Source organism: Phaseolus vulgaris, chromosome 1, assembly GCF_000499845.2.
Source record: "Phaseolus vulgaris cultivar G19833 chromosome 1, P. vulgaris v2.0, whole genome shotgun sequence".
Lineage (NCBI taxonomy): Eukaryota > Viridiplantae > Streptophyta > Magnoliopsida > Fabales > Fabaceae > Phaseolus > Phaseolus vulgaris.
The window spans coordinates 35,567,372-35,576,144 of record NC_023759.2 but is presented as its reverse complement, the minus strand read 5'-3'; the positions used below and the strand labels follow the sequence as shown (position 1 = coordinate 35,576,144).

At 33.9% G+C, this 8,773-nt stretch overlaps 1 pseudogene; it reads left to right on the top strand.

The window, feature by feature from the left end:
* The first annotated feature begins 666 nt into the window (after positions 1-666).
* LOC137814006 (TMV resistance protein N-like) lies at positions 667-8,095 on the top strand (annotated as a pseudogene).
* The last annotated feature ends 678 nt before the right edge of the window (positions 8,096-8,773 follow it).

Genomic DNA, 8,773 nt, shown 5'->3' with positions numbered 1-8,773 from the left:
GTTTCACAACTAAAACTAGATTTAAGTCTTTATTTTTCTAAATTAAGAGTGTGTTTTCATTTTATTTTATTTCAATTTATGATATTTTAATTCATCAAAATTTACCAAAAAACCTCATCTCTATGTCTATGTGTTCTGTTTAAGAACAATTTTATTTTCTAGTTATTTAAGTTTAACTAGCAATCGACAAGATAGTTGTTAAATAATAGCTGGATAAGTTTTACTTTATATATTCTGAAGCAATAAACAATTCTTACATTAAAATGATTTTTTACAATTTTCAGATAACATCGTGTAAAGAAATATTAGGTACTTCAATGTTTTATTTTATTTTATTTTAAACTGCAGAAAAAAAATTGAAAATTATTTAAAATATTAAAAGCAATATAATAATTAATTATTTGTATAAACTTAAAATAAGTAATGATAAATAAATAAAAAATTAAAGTATAAAAAGTTAAATAAATAAAAAATTAAAGTATAAAAAGTTAAATAAATAAAAAATTAGAAATTATTCTTAAAATAAGCTATATTTTAAAGAATTTATTAAACACTGGTATTAGCTTATGGAGTAGTGAAATGCGTTAATCTTACCAAGTCCAGTTTCTGAATTAGGATTAAACAAAAAAAAATGTTTGAAGCCTATAAATTGTGACTTGTAATTGAGTCGTTGGAAGTTTAATGACTTCAATAAATATCAACGCTTATGAGAGTGAGAGTGAAAGTGAGAGAGAGAGAGAGAAAGAGTGTGAAGGAGCGACGATCGATGCAAACGAAACTGTGATTCCAATTTCCATTGCAATGGCATCGGTGCGCGATGCTCCGGCATGGAAGTTCCACGTGTTTCTGAGCTTCAGAGGAGAGGACACGCGGAACGGTTTTACGGACCACCTCTACGCTGCGTTTAGGGGACGCGGCTTTGCCGTTTTCAGAGACAACGAAGAGCTTGAGAGAGGAGAAGTCATCGCGCACGCGCTTCTGAAGGCGATCGATGAGTCTCTGTGTTCCGTGGTGGTTCTCTCGCCGCGCTACGCCTCTTCGCGGTGGTGCTTGGACGAGCTTCTCAGGATTCTGGAATCGCGAGCGAAGTTCGGTCGCAACGTTCTGCCGATCTTTTACGACGTGGATCCCTCAGACGTAAGGTATCAACGAGGAACTTTCTCCGAAGCTTTTGCGAAGCATGCGGAGAGGTATGGAAGCAATGAGATTCGGATGTGGAGACAAGCGTTGAAGGTCGTTGCGGATTTGGCTGGCTGGACCTCTAAAGACAAGTAAGTCTAATTTTTGGTTTACTAAGATATGACTTCACGATTAATTAAAGGACAAAATCCAGTTTAATTTGGTTTATTTCACTTTAAAATTTTACGTTTAATAAAATACATTACATATCTTCAGTATGAAACTCAAAATTTAAACTAATTAAACCAGTAATATAGTTTTTTAGAAAGCAGATCCTATTGTCAATGGACGATTTAGGTGATGTGTGGATAAACTTTTGATTAGAAAGTTAAAATAAATTGACCTTTTTCAATAACTTAAAAAGAACTCTTAATTTTTATATGAGCTCTCTCCACTCGAATAACTAACTCAATGAATTACATAAGCTGATTTAACTTATCGAAAAAGTCTGATTATTTTACCTTTCTTATTTTTTTTATAAGCATTTACAAAAAAAAAAAATATTAAAACACAGTTTTAAAGTAAAACATGTTTATAAAATGCTTTAATTCAAATAAACGGGAGATTCTAGGAAGTTATATGTGGATACCATACTACCTAAAAAGAGAAGGGGAGAAGAGACACGTTGGTAGAAGAAAGGATATAACATTCTAGAAAAAGAGAAACAGACAAAAAAAAGTTATTAGTGTTGATAGAATGTATGATATTTTTTATTAAACTATTATTGAAGTTGGAATGCTTGATATCATGGTATGTGAAGGAGTCTATATACCATCCCTCTTAAAGTATAATTAAGAGGAACTAAGTCTTACTAGGATCTTTTATTTTTGAAGCAAGAAATACTGGGAAAATGTTGGAGAAACTTATTTGCATAAATATAGGTTGTATTGTGTTGCTTTTAAATGAAATTATCATTTTATACTGGTAACTATTAATTCTTGGTAACTAAAATTAGTAGCAGTGGTTATTAAGATGAATATCGGCCGGAGAATACTACTACTTGTGTTTTATCAACGTATTGTCCTAAATCATGTCTTTCATTAACCAAGTAGTGCAATTTTTTACGTTTAATATGGAAATAAGTAGATTTTTAAGAATAGGTAAGTTTGGTCACGATTTCACTTTCATACAACCAAATCGTGAGTGACAAGGTAATCAAATCAGGACAACGTAATCAAATCATGTCAAGTTGTCATTTTTAAAATATCTGTCCATGTTGATAATCAACATAAAAATTTAAATTACTTTAGAAAAAAAAAACCTCATTAACCTGTATATGAACTAAGGAAAGAAAATGAATTAGGGTGGTCTTTGTTGAAGCAAATTTGATCATTCTTTTCATTAGAAACTTGTTGATGTTTCTATTATAGGCTTTTGCTACCAAAAAGAAAATAATCTAGTTTAAGATTTTGATTCCTAAAATTAATGTGCTCTAACTGTATTTAACTAAGGTTATTTTATAATCACATCAGGAAGCCAGTTTTTCCAAAACAGGATTCCATTATATTTGTTTTAAGTCATGTTAGGAAATTGATCTTCCTCAAACCGACTGCTCAACATTATGGTTTTTCTTAGATACCAAACCGATTTCTCGGCATAACTTTCTTTTTCTTTCTAAAATCAATTTTAAATTAGAAATTTAATATTTTTTAATGTATATTTATTTTTATATAAGAATGATAGCATTTTTTATTGCGCCAATATAATAAAATTATTTGTCGAATTTCAACTATATCAATATATTTAATTAAGATGCATTACAGTCAATTGGTAAAAGCACACATTTTGACTCATGGTTTCCATATTAAAGGAGTCAGCAATCCAATGTGTGCTACGGAACAGCATTGACCATAGTGGTTAGTTATTGTCAAGCATAAGATATATGACTTCACTCATGAACTATTAAACCCCCACTTTTTTAATCACCACTAGACCTACAAACAAATGTGTTTGTAAGCAAACGTGATTAGGAAGAGGAAACAGGAGTAATTGAGGAAGGATATGAAAACAAGTGGAGAGAGTAATGTATAGGATTTAGCTATCTGAAGTAATCTCACATTTGCATTTATAACCTATAAGTCATCTCTAATTACTCTATGCAGCTAATAAAGATATAAAGTAATGGTTTTTTTTGTAAAAAACCTCACTATAAATCCTAACCTAAAAAAATAAAATGGTGGCACTAAATCCTTTAGGGGATATTTCCTTGTTTTTAAAATTTTATGAATGCACTATCAAATTTTTTTTTCATGAAATATAAATAACAAGATACAAGGTGACATTCTTTTCAAATCATGCAAAACCACGATCGAGAGCAATAAAGAAACCCAAAGAGTAAGCAAACAAATGCCTAGGAGACTGTAGATGTTTGGCAAAGAACACAACCTTCCAGAAGTATTACCCTAAGACAATAGTATCCCCCTATTGTAACTATTGAAAATTTTTGCAAACGAGAAACTTCAATTAACACACAAAAAAGGCGTAGTCCTAAATCAAACCTTTATCAAAATACATCCTCGTGATCATTTTGTTTCTTTACTTAATTATAATTCATATCAATTCACTCATTTCAAACCTAATCATTTCTTATGCAGGCGTGAAACAGAACTCATTGAAGAAATTGTTGCAGAGGTGTGGGAAAAGTTACAACCTAAATTGCCATCCTATGATGATGAACTGGTTGGAATTGATTCTAGGATAAAAAGGATTTATGCACTTTTAAGAACAGAATCAGAGGAAGTTCGCTTTATGAGGATATGGGGCATGGGTGGTATTGGAAAGACAACATTAGCCAAGTTTGTCTATAATAAAATCCATGACCAATATGATATTAGTTGCTTTCTTGAGAATGTTAGAGAGGTTTCGAGTGAAAGAGATGGTCTGCTTTGCTTACAAAGAAAATTGCTTTCCCATTTAAAAATAAGAAGCATGAGAATTGAAAGTTTGGACCAAGGAAAGGAAACATTACGGAGTCTTTTATTCAATAAGAAAGTTCTCCTTGTCCTTGATGATTTAAGTTCTGATATCCAAGTAGAGAATTTAGCTGGGAAGCCAGAATGGTTTGGTCAAGGGAGTAGAGTAATTATAACAACTAGAGATAAGCATCTACTTAAATCATTTCATGTGTGTGAGAATTATGATGTTCAGATCTTAAATGAGGATGAATCCCTTCAACTCCTTTGCCAAAAAGCGTTTAGAGGAGAAAAGCCTGAAGAAGCTTACTTAGAGTTGTCTAGTTCTGTGGTTCAATATGCTGGAGGTGTTCCTTTGGCCCTCAAAGTGTTGGGTTCATTTCTCAGTGGAAGAAGTGCTTCCGTATGGGAAGACGCTTTGAAAATGTTAAGGAAGGATGTTCAAAATGATATTTGTAAGACTTTAAGAATAAGTTATGATGGATTACGAGATAACGAGAAGGCTATACTTCTAGATATTGCTTGTTTTTTCAAAGGAAACACCAAAGATGATGTAACACGAATATTGGAAAATTGTGATTTCAATCCACTGATTGGTATAGAAGTTCTAGTTGAAAAATCATTAGTAACTTCGATGGATTGCATTTGGGGATGCACGATTTGCTTCAAGAAATGTGTAGGAATATTGTTCTCCAAGAATCTCCTAATGATGCCAGCAAGAGAAGTAGGTTGTGGTCACTCAAGGACATTGATCAAGTATTGAGAAATAATAAGGTAATTTTTTCTTTTACAAGTTTATTCTTGATTTACAAATTGTTCCTCATTACTCCTTATGTTAATTTTATGTCATGTATTATCAGGGAACTGAATCCATTCAAGCTGTAGTTTTAAATCTGCCTGAGCCTTATGAAGCATGTTGGAATCCGGACGCTTTCTCAAAGATGAGTAATCTTAGATTGCTCATGATATTGAATAAATTGCAACTTCCGCTTGGCCTCAAATGTCTTCCCAGTGGATTAAAAGTTCTTGTATGGAAGCAATATCCTCTTGAATCACTGCCAGTTGGAGCCCAACTGGATGAACTCGTTGAACTTGATATGTGTCGTAGCCAAATAAAACACCTTTGGGGAGGAACAAAGGTAACATCCTTCCCTTCAATATCTGGTTCTTTTGTAATTTATTTTAAGAGCTAATATATACATTTATTTTTTTCCAGTTTCTGGAAAATTTGAAGATCATCAATTTGAGAAATTGCAATAATCTACTCAGAACTCCAGATTTCACTGGAATTCCAAATCTTGAAAAATTGGATCTTGAAGACTGTGAAAACCTAGTTGAGGTTCATGCATCTCTTGGACTTCTTAAAAAGCTTTCGTACGTGACATTTGAAGATTGCAAAAATCTCAAAATCCTTCCAAGAAAGTTGTTAATGGATTCGTTAAAACGTCTAGTTCTTTCAGGCTGCTCCGCAGTTAGAAAGCTTCCTGAGTTTGGAGAAAGTATGAAAAGTCTATCCGTGCTTGCTTTAGAGGAGACTTCCATAGCTGAACTACCCGTGTCTGTTGGTCACTTGACAGGTCTTACTAATTTGCTTTTAGAGGATTGCAAAAATATTGTTCTTCTACCAAATACATTTTCTAATTTGAAATCTCTCAGAAGGCTCAATATCTCTGGTTGTTCAAAAATTTCTAAACTGCCTGATAATTTGAATGAAAATGAGGCTTTGGAATCTTTAAATGCAAGCGAGACTGCTATTAGGGAAGTGCCGTCATCCATTGTTCTTTTAAAAAATCTCAGACTGCTTTTATTTCGTGGATGCAAAGGCCTAACATCAAACTCATGGAGCTCACTTCTCCCTTTTGAGAAGATTCTCAGGTTTAGTAGTCATCCAACTCCAAAGAGATTGATCTTGCCTACTTTTTCTGGTCTATCCTCATTGAAGAAACTGGACTTTAGTTATTGCGATCTCCGTGATGGATCAATTCCTGAAGATCTTGGCTGCTTGTCATCATTGGTAACATTAGATCTAAGTGGGAACAATTTTGTACGCTTACCTGGTTGCATCTCTGAACTTTTGAAGCTAAAAAAACTATTATTGAAGTGCTGCCCAAGCTTGGAGTCATTTCCTAAGCTGCCACCAGAAGTACATTATGTAAATGCAAGTGATTGTGGTTCAATGAAACCGTTATCAGATCCGCAACAGATATGGGGTCATTTGGCATCATTTGCCTTTGACAAGGTCTGTCAATGCATCTTTCTCTTTATAATACAGTCTCATCTCTTGTTAAATTTTTAACATGCTGATTTCCTTTTAACAGTTGCAAGATGTCAATCAGTTTAAAACCTTATTGGTAAGTCCAGGAAACGAAATTCCATCATCTTTTTTCTATCAAAAGCATCTCAACCAAGTCCAAGACATAGAATACTTGAAAGAAAACTACATTTGGGCTGACTCCACTGTGTCAATATCGATGGACTTAGCTCAACTTCGTCACCGGTATCATAGAAGTGAATGGTGGGGACTTTTGGTTTGCCTAGTTGTAGAAGATGTGGAGCCTTCACCTTCACAGGAATATCGCATTGGTTGGACTTCAAAAGTTCCTAGATTCGAAAATATTGTGCAGCAGCTGTGCCACAAGATGGAGCAGGGGCCCATCACTGGAATCCCAAATCATAAATATCCTCACCTGTTGATTTTATATATTCCGTTCTATTCGGCTCGCTGGTTTTATGTTCATGACAAGCTTCAATTAATATTTTATTGTTCTAGCCTCAAGAGCAGATTAGTGATAAAGAAATGTGGATGGCGAATATTATGTAAGGAAAATGCTGAAAACTGGCGCAGCAAACTGTCTGAATGCAACACTAATTCCTCCGATCAACGTGTTTCAAATCCAAGGGGCGGTTGCTTATCTCCGCACTTTTCATCTTGGAGATGGATATCTCGTCTCAAGGTTCCCCAACACTGCAAAACTTTCCTCTTGGCTATCCTCTGTGATCGCTTGCCCGCTAATGAAAGGTGCACATTCTGCTGCTTGGAAGGGACTGCCATCCATGTTTTACGAGACTGTTCAAGAGCTACTGCAATCTGGGTTCAAATGGTTCCTCCAGAGGTGTGTGATCAGTTTTTTTCAACATCTCTTCATGACTGGATGCACAGGTTCCTTCAGAAGCCCTGGTTTCCCAACAGGGACTATTATGTTGACTGTTTGAGGTTTACTGTTACAACTTGGCTGCTTTGGAAGGATAGAAATAGTTCCATCTTCAAGCGAAATTCTCCAACAGATAATGATGGGTTGTATTCTCTGATTCAGTCTCTGGTAAAAGAATATGCAATGCTTTTGCATCTAAAAGGGGAAGAGGGTACTTCTTCTGCGAATTCTCTTTCCCAGAACTCTCGTCTAAAACTTTTTATCAAGCTGAACGTGGATGGCTGTTGCAATGACAATCCTGGAAATGCTGGTTATGGGGGTCTCTTTCGTGACGTAGAGGGGAAGTGGCTTGGTGGGTTCTATGGATCTCTTGGCCTTGCAACGAATGTGAAAGCTGACCTTTTTGCCATTTGTCAGGGTTTGATCACAGCTTGGGATTTGGGTTACAGAACCGTGCTGGTTGAAACTGATTCATTAGAAGCAATAAATCTGATTAAGGAGGCCAACATTGAGGATTGTGCCTATGGTGACTTGCTTGCTGACATACGCTCCCTCATGCAAAGAAATTGGTCCTTGGACTTGATCCATTCTCTTAGACAAGATAATGCATGTGCAGACATTTTATCAAAGCTTGGAGCTGAGCAGCATGAGGTCTATTGCTTCCTGGCTCATCCACCGCAGCAGCTTCAGCTGGCATTGCTGGCTGATGCCCTGCAAGTTCAAATTCCTTGCCTGTAGTTCCTTCTTGCTTTTTCACCGTACTAGTATGTTGACCTGCAACGGAAATATTTTAAATATTTAATATTTAAATAATAATATTATAATAATAAAGCTATACATCAAAATTAAGAATGAGTCAATTAAAATTATAAATCAAAATTATATCACTTATTCAATTATTAGTAAACAATCAAGAATACATAAGATAAATCAATTATTCAATTATTAGTAAACAATTAAAAATACATAAAATAGAAAAAATAAAAATTTATGACCCAAATTACAAATAACATCCTGTATTATATTTATCGTCGTAACAAAATACAAATATATTGAGATTGATCTTTTCTTAAATTTAAAAGGCAGACTTGATCCATAAATAGTAATGTTTTGTTGTGAAACGCTTGAGCATTTTCTTTGGCAAGAGATGTTTTGTAGCATCATACAGAATCTTGTATATACAATATCCATGAGGTAGAATAAAAAAAATAATTTTATAAATCATATATTCATGTAACTGTCTTATACATGTTAACCACATAGAAAATGGTAAACACATTGTTCCAAAAACAACAAGTCAGAACTTAAATGTATATACACCTACATATGTTTGCATAATATTGTAAATCACTGTATTATGTTTTCATATTATTAAATAAATACTTTTGACATAGTAAATTGTCACCTAACGCAATATTTCATGAATTATAAGAAATACTATTATAGAATAAATATCAACTTCATTACTTTTGACTAAGTTTATTTAAGGCTCAATTCATACAACAATTTTTCAACAATTTCATGGGAAAT